Raw genomic sequence first — 10,000 nt, forward strand, 5'->3', positions numbered from 1 at the left:
AGTACTTGGATGCGAGACCACCTGGGGATACCAGGTGCTGTAGGCCATTTTTTTTTTCTCTCTTGTTCCGACTTCCTTCAATGCTGGTTTTGAGATGTATAAGAGATGTAGGTCAATAGGAAAGCAATACCTACAGCCACACCACCCTGAACAAGCAAAATCTCATCTGATCTTGGAAGCTAAGCAGGGCTGGGCCTGGTTAGTACTTGGATGGGAGACCACCTGGAAATACCAGGTGCTGTAGGCTTTTTTTTTTCTCTCTTGTTCCGGCTTCCTTCAATGCTGTTTTCTAGATGTATAAGAGATGTAGGTCAATAGGAAAACAATACCTACAGCCACACCACCCTGAACAAGCCCAATCTCATCTGATCTTGGAAGCTAAGCAGGGACGGGCCTGGTTAGTACTTGGATGGGAGACCACCTGGGAATACCAGGTGCTGTAGGCCTTTTTTTTTTCTCTCTTGTTCCGGCTTCCTTCAATGCTGGTTTTTAGATTATAAGAGATGTAGGGCAATAGGAAACCAATACCTACAGCCACACCACCCTGAACAAGCCTGATCTTGGAAGCTAAGCAGAGCCGGGCCTGGTTAGTACTTGGATGCGAGACCACCTGGGGATACCAGGTGCTGTAGGCCCTTTTTTTTATTCTCTCTTGTTCCGACTTCCCTCAATGCTGGTTTTGAGATGTATAAGAGATGTAGGTCAATAGGAAACCAATACCTACAGCCACACCACCCTGAACAAGCCCAATCTCGTCTGATCTTGGAAGCTAAGCAGGGCTGGGCCTGGTTAGTACTTGGATGGGAGACCACCTGGAAATACCAGGTGCTGTAGGCTTTTTTTTTTCTCTCTTGTTCCGGCCTCCTTCAATGCTGGTTTCTAGATGTATAAGAGATGTAGGTCAATAGGAAAACAATACCTACAGCCACACCACCCTGAACTAGCCCAATCTCGTCTGATCTTGGAAGCTAAGCAGGGACGGGCCTGGTTAGTACTTGGATGGGAGACCACCTGGGAATACCAGGTGCTGTAGGCCTTTTTTTCTTCTCTCTTGTTCCGGCTTCCTTCAATGCTGGTTTCTAGATGTATAAGAGATGTAGGTCAATAGGAAAACATTACCTACAGCCACACCACCCTGAACAAGCCCAATCTCGTCTGATCTTGGAAGCTAAGCAGGAACAGGCCTGGTTAGTACTTGGATGGGAGACCACCTGGGAATACTAGGTGCTGTAGGCCTTTTTATTTTCTCTCTTGTTCCGGCTTCCTTCAATGCTGGTTTTGAGATAATAAGAGATGTAGGTCAATAGGAAACCAGAACCTACAGCTACACATCTCTAAACAAGCCCAATCTTGTCTGATCTTGGAAGCTAAGCAGGGCCAGGCCTGGTTAGTACTTGGATGGGAGACCACCTGGGAATACCAGGTGCTGTAGGCTTTTTTTTTTTCTCTCTTGTTCCGGCTTCCTTCAATGCTGGTTTTTAGATGTATAAGAGATGTAGGTCAATAGAAAACCAATACATACAGCCACACCACCCTGAACAAGCCTGATCTTGGAAGCTAAGCAGAGCCGGGCCTGGTTAGTACTTGGATGGGAGACCACCTGGGAATACCAGGTGCTGTAGGCCCTTTTTTTTTTTTCTCTTGTTCCGACTTCCTTCAATGCTGGTTTTGAGATGTATAAGAGATGTAGGTCAATAGGAAACCATAACCTACAGCCACACCACCCTGAACAAGCCCAATCTCGTCTGATCTTGGAAGCTAAGCAGGGCTGGGCCTGGTTAGTACTTGGATGGGAGACCACCTGGAAATACCAGGTGCTGTAGGCTTTTTTTTTTCTCTCTTGTTCCGGCCTCCTTCAATGCTGGTTTTGATATGTATAAGAGATGTAGGTCAATAGAAAACCAATACCTACAGCCACACCACCCTGAACAAGCCCAATCTCGTCTGATCTTGAAAGCTAAGCAGGTCTGGGCCTGGTTAGTACTTTTTTTTTTCTCTCTTGTTCTGGCTTCCTTCAATGCTGGTTTTAAAATGTATAAGTGATGTAGGTCATTAGTAAACCAATACCTACAGCCACACCACCCTGGACAAGCCCAATCTCGTCTGATCTTGGAAGCTAAGCAGGGCTGGGCCTGGTTAGTACTTGGATGGGAGACCACCTGGAAATACCAGGTGCAGTAGGCTTTTTTTTTTCTCTCTTGTTCCGGCCTCCTTCAATGCTGGTTTTCAGATTATAAGAGATGTAGGTCAATACAAACCCAATACCTACAGCTACACATCTCTGAACAAGCCCAATCTCGTTTGATCTTGGAAGCTAAGCAGAGCCGGGCCTGGTTAGTATTTGGATGGGAGACCACCTGGAAATACCAGGTGCGGTAGGCCTTTTTTTCTTCTCTCTTGTTCCGGCTTCCTTCAATGCTGTTTTCTAGATGTATAAGAGATGTAGGTCAATAGGAAAACAATACCTACAGCCACACCACCCTGAACAAGCCCAATCTCGTCTGATCTTGGAAGCTAAGCAGTGCCAGGCCTGGTTAGTACTTGGATGGAAGACCACCTGGGAATACCAGGTGCTGTAGGCTTTTTTTTTTTCTCTCTTGTTCCAGCTTCCTTCAATGCTGGTTTTTAGATGTATAAGAGATGTAGGTCAATAGGAAACCAATACATACAGCCACACCACCCTGAACAAGCCCAATCTCATCTGATCTTCGAAGCTAAACAGGGACGGGCCTGGTTAGTACTTGGATGGGAGACCACCTGGGAATACCAGGTGCTGTAGGCCCTTTTTTTTTTCTCTCTTGTTCCGACTTCCTTCAATGCTGGTTTTGCGATGTATAAGAGATGTAGGTCAATAGGAATACAATACCTACAGCCACACCACCCTGAACAAGCCCAATCTCATCTGATCTTGAAAGCTAAGCAGGTCCGGGCCTGGTTAGTACTTTTTTTTTTCTCTCTTGTTCTGGCTTCCTTCAATGCTGGTTTTAAAATGTAAAAGTGATGTAGGTCATTAGGAAACCAATACCTACAGCCGCACCACCCTGGACCGCCCAATCTCGTCTGATCTTGGAAGCTAAGCAGGGCCGGGCCTGGTTAGTACTTGGATGGGAGACCACCTGGGAATACCAGGTGCTGTAGGCCTTTTTTTTTTTCTCTCTTGTTCCGGCTTCCTTCAATGCTTGTTTTTAGATGTATAAGAGATGTAGGTCAATAGGAAAACAATACCTACAGCCACACCACCCTGAACAAGCCCAATCTCGTCTGATCTTGGAAGCTAAGCAGGGCTGGGCCTGGTTAGTACTTGGATGGGAGACCACCTGGAAATACCAGGTGCTGTAGGCCTTTTTTTCTTCTCTCTTGTTCCGGCTTCCTTCAATGCTGTTTTCTAGATGTATAAGAGATGTAGGTCAATAGGAAAACAATACCTACAGCCACACCACCCTGAACAAGCCCAATCTCGTCTGATCTTGGAAGCTAAGCAGGGACAGACCTGGTTAGTACTTGGATGGGAGACCACCTGGGAATACCAGGTGCTGTAGGCCTTTTTTTTTTCTCTCTTGTTCCGGCTTCCTTCAATGCTGGTTTTGAGATTATAAGAGATGTAGGTCAATAGCAAACCAAAACCTACAGCTACACATCTCTGAACAAGCCCAATCTCGTTTGATCTTGGAAACTAAGCAGGGCCAGGCCTGGTTAGTACTTGGATGGGAGACCACCTGGGAATACCAGGTGCTATAGGCCTTTTTTTTTTCTCTCTTGTTCCGGCTTCCTTCAATGCTGGTTTTTAGATGTATAAGAGATGTAGGTCAATAGGAAACCAATACTTACAGCCACACCACCCTGAACAAGCCTGATCTTGGAAGCTAAGCAGAGCCAGGTCTGGTTAGTACTTGGATGCGAGACCACCTGGGGATACCAGGTGCTGTAGGCCATTTTTTTTTTCTCTCTTGTTCCGACTTCCTTCAATGCTGGTTTTGAGATGTATAAGAGATGTAGGTCAATAGGAAAGCAATACCTACAGCCACACCACCCTGAACAAGCAAAATCTCATCTGATCTTGGAAGCTAAGCAGGGCTGGGCCTGGTTAGTACTTGGATGGGAGACCACCTGGAAATACCAGGTGCTGTAGGCTTTTTTTTTTCTCTCTTGTTCCGGCCTCCTTCAATGCTGGTTTTCAGATGTATAAGAGATGTAGGTCAATAGGAAGCCAATACCTACAGCCACACCACCCTGAACAAGCCCAATCTCGTCTGATCTTGGAAGCTAAGCAGAGCCGGGCCTGGTTAGTACTTGGATGGGAGACCACCTGGGAATACCAGGTGCTGTAGGCCTTTTTTTCTTCTCTCTTGTTCCGGCTTCCTTCAATGCTGGTTTCTAGATGTATAAGAGATGTAGGTCAATAGGAAAACAATACCTACAGCCACACCACCCTGAACAAGCCCAATCTCATCTGATCTTCGAAGCTAAACAGGGACAGGCCTGGTTAGTACTTGGATGGGAGACCACCTGGGAATACCAGGTGCTGTAGGCCCTTTTTTTTTCTCTCTTGTTCCGACTTCCTTCAATGCTGGTTTTGCGATGTATAAGAGATGTAGGTCAATAGGAATACAATACCTACAGCCACACCACCCTGAACAAGCCCAATCTCATCTGATCTTGAAAGCTAAGCAGGTCCGGGCCTGGTTAGTACTTTTTTTTTTCTCTCTTGTTCTGGCTTCCTTCAATGCTGGTTTTAAAATGTAAAAGTGATGTAGGTCATTAGGAAACCAATACCTACAGCCACACCACCCTGGACCAGCCCAATCTTGTCTGATCTTGGAAGCTAAGCAGGGCCGGGCCTGGTTAGTACTTGGATGGGAGACCACCTGGGAATACCAGGTGCTGTAGGCCTTTTTTTTTTTCTCTCTTGTTCCGGCTTCCTTCAATGCTTGTTTTTAGATGTATAAGAGATGTAGGTCAATAGGAAAACAATACCTACAGCCACACCACCCTGAACAAGCCCAATCTCGTCTGATCTTGGAAGCTAAGCAGGGCTGGGCCTGGTTAGTACTTGGATGGGAGACCACCTGGAAATACCAGGTGCTGTAGGCCTTTTTTTCTTCTCTCTTGTTCCGGCTTCCTTCAATGCTGTTTTCTAGATGTATAAGAGATGTAGGTCAATAGGAAAACAATACCTACAGCCACACCACCCTGAACAAGCCCAATCTCGTCTGATCTTGGAAGCTAAGCAGGGACAGACCTGGTTAGTACTTGGATGGGAGACCACCTGGGAATACCAGGTGCTGTAGGCCTTTTTTTTTTCTCTCTTGTTCCGGCTTCCTTCAATGCTGGTTTTGAGATTATAAGAGATGTAGGTCAATAGGAAACCAAAACCTACAGCTACACATCTCTGAACAAGCCCAATCTCGTTTGATCTTGGAAACTAAGCAGGGCCAGGCCTGGTTAGTACTTGGATGGGAGACCACCTGGGAATACCAGGTGCTATAGGCCTTTTTTTTTTCTCTCTTGTTCCGGCTTCCTTCAATGCTGGTTTTTAGATGTATAAGAGATGTAGGTCAATAGGAAACCAATACTTACAGCCACACCACCCTGAACAAGCCTGATCTTGGAAGCTAAGCAGAGCCAGGTCTGGTTAGTACTTGGATGCAAGACCACCTGGGGATACCAGGTGCTGTAGGCCATTTTTTTTTTCTCTCTTGTTCCGACTTCCTTCAATGCTGGTTTTGAGATGTATAAGAGATGTAGGTCAATAGGAAAGCAATACCTACAGCCACACCACCCTGAACAAGCAAAATCTCATCTGATCTTGGAAGCTAAGCAGGGCTGGGCCTGGTTAGTACTTGGATGGGAGACCACCTGGAAATACCAGGTGCTGTAGGCTTTTTTTTTTCTCTCTTGTTCCGGCCTCCTTCAATGCTGGTTTTCAGATGTATAAGAGATGTAGGTCAATAGGAAGCCAATACCTACAGCCACACCACCCTGAACAAGCCCAATCTCGTCTGATCTTGGAAGCTAAGCAGAGCCGGGCCTGGTTAGTACTTGGATGGGAGACCACCTGGGAATACCAGGTGCTGTAGGCCTTTTTTTCTTCTCTCTTGTTCCGGCTTCCTTCAATGCTGGTTTCTAGATGTATAAGTGATGTAGGTCAATAGGAAAACAATACCTACAGCCACACCACCCTGAACAAGCCCAATCTCATCTGATCTTGGAAGATAAGCAGGGACGGGCCTGGTTAGTACTTGGATGGGAGACCACCTGGAAATACAAGGTGCTGTAGGCCTTTTTTTCTTCTCTCTTGTTCCGGCTTCCTTCAATGTTGGTTTCTAGATGTATAAGAGATGTAGGTCAATAGGAAAGCAATACCTACAGCCACACCACCCTGAACAAGCCCAATCTCATCTGATCTTGGAAGCTAAGCAGGGCTGGGCCTGGTTAGTACTTGGATGGGAGACCACCTGGAAATACCAGGTGCTGTAGGCTTTTTTTTTCTCTCTTGTTCCGGCCTCCTTCAATGCTGGTTTTGAGATGTATAAGAGATGTAGGTCAATCGGAAACCAATACCTACAGCCACACCACCCTGAACAAGCCCAATCTCGTCTGATCTTGGAAGCTAAGCAGAGCTAGGCCTTGTTAGTACTTGGATGGGAGACCACCTGGGAATACCAGGTGCTGTAGGCCTTTTTTTCTTCTCTCTTGTTCCGGCTTCCTTCAATGCTGGTTTCTAGATGTATAAGAGATGTAGGTCAATAGGAAAACAATACCTACAGCCACACCACCCTGAACAAGCCCAATCTCATCTGATCTTGGAAGCTAAGCAGGGCCGGGCCTGGTTAGTACTTGGATGGGAGACCACCTGGGAATACCAGGTGCTGTAGGCCTTTTTTTTTCTCTCTTGTTCTGGCTTCCTTCAATGCTGGTGTTGAGATTTATAAGAGATGTAGGTCAATAGGAAACTAATACCTACAGCCACTCCACCTTGAACAAGCACAATCTCGTCTGATCTTGAAAGATAAGCCGCGCCAGGCCTAGTTAGTACATGGATGGGAGACCACCTGGGAATACCAGGTGCTGTAGGCTTTTTTTTTCTCTTTTGATCCGGCTTCCTTCAATGCTGGTTTTCAGATGTATAAGTGATGTAGGTCATTAAGAAACCAAATCCTACAGCCACAACACCCTGAACAAGCCTAATCTCGTCTGATCTTGGAAGCTAAGCAGAGCCGGGCCTGGTTAGTACTTGGATGCGAGACCACCTGGGAATACCAGGTGCTGTAGGCATTTTTTTTTTTCTCTCTTGTTCCGACTTCCTTCAATGCTGGTTTTGAGATGTATAAGAGATGTAGGTCAATAGGGAACCAATACCTACAGCCACACCACCCTAAACAAGCCCAATCTCGTCTGATCTTGGAAGCTAAGCAGAGCCGGGCCTGGTTAGTACTTGGATGCGAGACCACCTGGGAATACCAGGTGCTGTAGGCTTTTTTTTTTTCTCTCTTGTTCCGGCTTCCTTCAATGCTGGTTTTTAGATGTATAAGAGATGTAGGTCAATAGGAAAACAAAACCTACAGCCGCACCACCCTGAACAAGCCCAATCTCGTCTGATCTTGGAAGCTAAGCAGGGACAGGCCTGGTTAGTACTTGGATGGGAGACCACCTGGGAATACCAGGTGCTGTAGGCCTTTCTTTTTCTCTCTTGTTCCGGCTTCCTTCAATGCTGGTTTTGAGATTATAAGAGATGTAGGTCAATAGAAAACCAATACCTACAGCTACACATCTCTGAACAAGCCCAATCTCGTTTGGTCTTGGAAGCTAAGCAGGGCCGGGCCTGGTTAGTACTTTGATGGGAGACCTCCTGGGAATACCAGATGCTGTAGGCCTTTTTTTTTTCTCTCTTGTTCCGGCTTCCTTCAATGCTGGTTTTGAGATGTAGGTCAATAGGAAACCAATACCTACAGCCACACCACCCTGAACAAGCCCAATCTCGTCTGATCTTGGAAGCGAAGCAGGGCTGGGCCTGGTTAGTACTTGGATGGGAGACCACCTGGCAATACCAGCTGCTGTAGGCCTTTTTTTTTTCTCTCTTGTTCCGGCTTCCTTCAATGCTGGTTTTAAGATGTATAAGAGATGTAGGTCAATAGGAAACCAATACCTACAACCACTCCACCTTGAACAAGCACAATCTCGTCTGATCTTGAAAAATAAGCAGAGCCAGGCCTAGTTAGTACTTGAATGGGAGACCACCTAGGAATACCAGGTGCTGTAGGCCATTTTTTTTCCTCTCTTGTTCCGGCTTCCTTCAATGCTTATTTTGAGATGTATAAGTGATGTAGGTCATTAGAAAAACAATACCTACAGCCACACCACCCTGAATAAACCCAATCTCATCTGATCTTGGAAGCTAAGCAGGGCTTTGCCTGGTTAGTTTTTGGATAGGAGACCACCTGGGAATACCAGGTGCTGTAGGCCTTTTTTTTTTCTCTCTTGTTCTGGCTTCCTTCAATGCTGGTTTTGAAATGTATAAGAGATGTAGTTCATTAGGCAACCAATACCTACAACCACTCCACTTTGAACAAGCACAATCTCGTCTGATCTTGGAAGCTAAGCAGTGCCAGGCCTGGTTAGTACTTGGATGGGAGACCACCTGGAATACCAGGTGCTGTAGGCCTTTTTTTTTTCTCTCTTGTTCTGGCTTCCTTCAATGCTGGTTTTGAGATGTATAAGAGATGTAGTTCATTACGAACCCAATAACTACAGCCACACCACCCTGAACAAGCCCAATCTCGTTTGATTTTGGAAGCTAAGCAGAGCCGTACCTGATTAGTACTTTGATGGGAGACCACCTGGGAATACCAGGTGTTGTAGGCCTTTTTTTTTTCTCTCTTCTTCCGGCTTCCTTCAATGCTGGTTTTGAGATGTATAAGAGATGTAGGTCAATAGGAAACCAATACCTACAGCCACTCCACCCTGAACAAGCCAATCTTGTCTGATCTTGGAAGCTAAGCAGGGCCAGGCCTGGTTAGTACTTGGATGGGAGACCACATGGAAATACCAGATGCTGTAGGCTTTTTTTTTTCTCTCTTGTTCCGGCCTCCTTCAATGCTGGTTTTGAGATGTATAAGAGATGTAGGTCAATAGGAAACCGATACCTACAGCCACACCACCCTGAACAAGCCCAATCTCGTCTGATCTTGAAAGCTAAGCAGGTCCGGGCCTGGTTAGTACTTTTTTTTCTCTCTTGTTCCGGCCTCCTTCAATGCTGGTTTTGAGATGTATAAGAGATGTAGGTCAATAGAAAAACAATACCTACAGCCACACCACCCTGAACAAGCCCAATCTCGTCTGATCTTGGAAGCTAAGCAGGGACAGGCCTGGTTAGTACTTGGATGGGAGACTACCTGGGAATACCAGGTGCTGTAGGCCTTTTTTTTTTCTCTCTTGTTCCGGCTTCCTTCAATGCTGGTTTTGAGATTATAAGAGATGTAGGTCAATAGGAAACCAAAACCTACAGCTACACATCTCTAAACAAGCCCAATCTCGTTTGATCTTGGAAGCTAAGCAGGGCCAGGCCTGGTTAGTACTTGGATGGGAGACCACCTGGGAATACCAGGTGCTGTAGGCTTTTTTTTTTTCTCTCTTGTTCCGGCTTCCTTCAATGCTGGTTTTTAGATGTATAAGAGATGTAGGTCATAAAGAAACCAAATCCTACAACCACAACACCCTGAACAAGCCCAATCTCGTCTGATCTTGAAAGCTAAGCAGGTCCAGGCCTGGTTAGTACATGGATGGGAGACCACCTAGGACTGCCAGGTGCTGTAGGCCTTTTTTTTTCTCTTTTGATCCGGCTTCCTTCAATGCTGGTTTTCAGATGTATAAGTGATGTAGGTCCTAAAGAAACCAAATCCTACAACCACAACACCCTGAACAAGCCCAATCTCGTCTGATCTTGAAAGCTAAGCAGGTCCAGGCCTGGTTAGTACTTTTTTTTTTCTCTCTTGTTCTGGCT

General features: G+C 46.0%; 12 non-coding genes and 29 pseudogenes across 12 annotated transcripts; all 41 read left to right on the plus strand.

The window, feature by feature from the left end:
- The first annotated feature begins 128 nt into the window (after window positions 1–128).
- On the plus strand, window positions 129–247 carry LOC142114565 (5S ribosomal RNA; annotated as a pseudogene).
- Window positions 248–327: 80 nt separating this feature from the next.
- LOC142114259 (5S ribosomal RNA) lies at window positions 328–446 on the plus strand. Its single transcript, XR_012681756.1, has one exon. It is a non-coding gene; the product is annotated as a 5S ribosomal RNA (ribosomal RNA).
- Window positions 447–718: 272 nt separating this feature from the next.
- On the plus strand, window positions 719–837 carry LOC142114210 (5S ribosomal RNA). Its single transcript, XR_012681710.1, has one exon. It is a non-coding gene; the product is annotated as a 5S ribosomal RNA (ribosomal RNA).
- An 80-nt stretch (window positions 838–917) lies between these two features.
- Window positions 918–1,036, plus strand: LOC142114007 (5S ribosomal RNA). Its single transcript, XR_012681675.1, has one exon. It is a non-coding gene; the product is annotated as a 5S ribosomal RNA (ribosomal RNA).
- Window positions 1,037–1,117: 81 nt separating this feature from the next.
- LOC142114616 (5S ribosomal RNA) lies at window positions 1,118–1,236 on the plus strand (annotated as a pseudogene).
- Window positions 1,237–1,316: 80 nt separating this feature from the next.
- On the plus strand, window positions 1,317–1,435 carry LOC142114036 (5S ribosomal RNA; annotated as a pseudogene).
- Window positions 1,436–1,516: 81 nt separating this feature from the next.
- On the plus strand, window positions 1,517–1,625 carry LOC142114154 (5S ribosomal RNA; annotated as a pseudogene).
- An 82-nt stretch (window positions 1,626–1,707) lies between these two features.
- LOC142114212 (5S ribosomal RNA) lies at window positions 1,708–1,826 on the plus strand. The gene has a single exon (XR_012681712.1). It is a non-coding gene; the product is annotated as a 5S ribosomal RNA (ribosomal RNA).
- A 239-nt stretch (window positions 1,827–2,065) lies between these two features.
- LOC142114409 (5S ribosomal RNA) lies at window positions 2,066–2,184 on the plus strand (annotated as a pseudogene).
- A 79-nt stretch (window positions 2,185–2,263) lies between these two features.
- Window positions 2,264–2,382, plus strand: LOC142113989 (5S ribosomal RNA; annotated as a pseudogene).
- An 81-nt stretch (window positions 2,383–2,463) lies between these two features.
- LOC142114621 (5S ribosomal RNA) lies at window positions 2,464–2,582 on the plus strand (annotated as a pseudogene).
- An 81-nt stretch (window positions 2,583–2,663) lies between these two features.
- LOC142114522 (5S ribosomal RNA) lies at window positions 2,664–2,782 on the plus strand (annotated as a pseudogene).
- A 241-nt stretch (window positions 2,783–3,023) lies between these two features.
- LOC142114340 (5S ribosomal RNA) lies at window positions 3,024–3,141 on the plus strand. Its single transcript, XR_012681830.1, has one exon. It is a non-coding gene; the product is annotated as a 5S ribosomal RNA (ribosomal RNA).
- Window positions 3,142–3,223: 82 nt separating this feature from the next.
- LOC142114069 (5S ribosomal RNA) lies at window positions 3,224–3,342 on the plus strand. The gene has a single exon (XR_012681682.1). It is a non-coding gene; the product is annotated as a 5S ribosomal RNA (ribosomal RNA).
- An 81-nt stretch (window positions 3,343–3,423) lies between these two features.
- On the plus strand, window positions 3,424–3,542 carry LOC142114399 (5S ribosomal RNA; annotated as a pseudogene).
- An 80-nt stretch (window positions 3,543–3,622) lies between these two features.
- On the plus strand, window positions 3,623–3,741 carry LOC142113975 (5S ribosomal RNA; annotated as a pseudogene).
- A 272-nt stretch (window positions 3,742–4,013) lies between these two features.
- On the plus strand, window positions 4,014–4,132 carry LOC142114567 (5S ribosomal RNA; annotated as a pseudogene).
- Window positions 4,133–4,212: 80 nt separating this feature from the next.
- On the plus strand, window positions 4,213–4,331 carry LOC142114238 (5S ribosomal RNA). Its single transcript, XR_012681736.1, has one exon. It is a non-coding gene; the product is annotated as a 5S ribosomal RNA (ribosomal RNA).
- Window positions 4,332–4,412: 81 nt separating this feature from the next.
- LOC142114569 (5S ribosomal RNA) lies at window positions 4,413–4,531 on the plus strand (annotated as a pseudogene).
- A 240-nt stretch (window positions 4,532–4,771) lies between these two features.
- On the plus strand, window positions 4,772–4,890 carry LOC142114347 (5S ribosomal RNA). Its single transcript, XR_012681836.1, has one exon. It is a non-coding gene; the product is annotated as a 5S ribosomal RNA (ribosomal RNA).
- An 82-nt stretch (window positions 4,891–4,972) lies between these two features.
- LOC142114081 (5S ribosomal RNA) lies at window positions 4,973–5,091 on the plus strand. Its single transcript, XR_012681683.1, has one exon. It is a non-coding gene; the product is annotated as a 5S ribosomal RNA (ribosomal RNA).
- An 81-nt stretch (window positions 5,092–5,172) lies between these two features.
- On the plus strand, window positions 5,173–5,291 carry LOC142114400 (5S ribosomal RNA; annotated as a pseudogene).
- Window positions 5,292–5,371: 80 nt separating this feature from the next.
- LOC142113976 (5S ribosomal RNA) lies at window positions 5,372–5,490 on the plus strand (annotated as a pseudogene).
- A 272-nt stretch (window positions 5,491–5,762) lies between these two features.
- On the plus strand, window positions 5,763–5,881 carry LOC142114568 (5S ribosomal RNA; annotated as a pseudogene).
- An 80-nt stretch (window positions 5,882–5,961) lies between these two features.
- On the plus strand, window positions 5,962–6,080 carry LOC142114239 (5S ribosomal RNA). The gene has a single exon (XR_012681737.1). It is a non-coding gene; the product is annotated as a 5S ribosomal RNA (ribosomal RNA).
- Window positions 6,081–6,161: 81 nt separating this feature from the next.
- On the plus strand, window positions 6,162–6,280 carry LOC142114537 (5S ribosomal RNA; annotated as a pseudogene).
- Window positions 6,281–6,361: 81 nt separating this feature from the next.
- LOC142114542 (5S ribosomal RNA) lies at window positions 6,362–6,480 on the plus strand. Its single transcript, XR_012681892.1, has one exon. It is a non-coding gene; the product is annotated as a 5S ribosomal RNA (ribosomal RNA).
- A 79-nt stretch (window positions 6,481–6,559) lies between these two features.
- LOC142114636 (5S ribosomal RNA) lies at window positions 6,560–6,678 on the plus strand (annotated as a pseudogene).
- Window positions 6,679–6,759: 81 nt separating this feature from the next.
- Window positions 6,760–6,878, plus strand: LOC142114412 (5S ribosomal RNA). The gene has a single exon (XR_012681879.1). It is a non-coding gene; the product is annotated as a 5S ribosomal RNA (ribosomal RNA).
- Window positions 6,879–7,156: 278 nt separating this feature from the next.
- On the plus strand, window positions 7,157–7,275 carry LOC142114061 (5S ribosomal RNA; annotated as a pseudogene).
- Window positions 7,276–7,357: 82 nt separating this feature from the next.
- LOC142114704 (5S ribosomal RNA) lies at window positions 7,358–7,476 on the plus strand (annotated as a pseudogene).
- An 81-nt stretch (window positions 7,477–7,557) lies between these two features.
- LOC142114437 (5S ribosomal RNA) lies at window positions 7,558–7,676 on the plus strand (annotated as a pseudogene).
- Window positions 7,677–7,755: 79 nt separating this feature from the next.
- On the plus strand, window positions 7,756–7,874 carry LOC142114064 (5S ribosomal RNA; annotated as a pseudogene).
- Window positions 7,875–7,944: 70 nt separating this feature from the next.
- LOC142114678 (5S ribosomal RNA) lies at window positions 7,945–8,063 on the plus strand (annotated as a pseudogene).
- Window positions 8,064–8,144: 81 nt separating this feature from the next.
- Window positions 8,145–8,263, plus strand: LOC142114188 (5S ribosomal RNA; annotated as a pseudogene).
- An 81-nt stretch (window positions 8,264–8,344) lies between these two features.
- LOC142114038 (5S ribosomal RNA) lies at window positions 8,345–8,463 on the plus strand (annotated as a pseudogene).
- Window positions 8,464–8,544: 81 nt separating this feature from the next.
- Window positions 8,545–8,662, plus strand: LOC142114158 (5S ribosomal RNA; annotated as a pseudogene).
- Window positions 8,663–8,743: 81 nt separating this feature from the next.
- Window positions 8,744–8,862, plus strand: LOC142114104 (5S ribosomal RNA; annotated as a pseudogene).
- Window positions 8,863–8,943: 81 nt separating this feature from the next.
- Window positions 8,944–9,061, plus strand: LOC142114165 (5S ribosomal RNA; annotated as a pseudogene).
- A 237-nt stretch (window positions 9,062–9,298) lies between these two features.
- Window positions 9,299–9,417, plus strand: LOC142114458 (5S ribosomal RNA; annotated as a pseudogene).
- An 80-nt stretch (window positions 9,418–9,497) lies between these two features.
- On the plus strand, window positions 9,498–9,616 carry LOC142113961 (5S ribosomal RNA; annotated as a pseudogene).
- Window positions 9,617–10,000: the final 384 nt, after the last annotated feature.

This window comes from Mixophyes fleayi, unplaced genomic scaffold (assembly GCF_038048845.1).
Source record: "Mixophyes fleayi isolate aMixFle1 unplaced genomic scaffold, aMixFle1.hap1 Scaffold_145, whole genome shotgun sequence".
Taxonomy (NCBI): Eukaryota; Metazoa; Chordata; class Amphibia; order Anura; family Limnodynastidae; genus Mixophyes; species Mixophyes fleayi.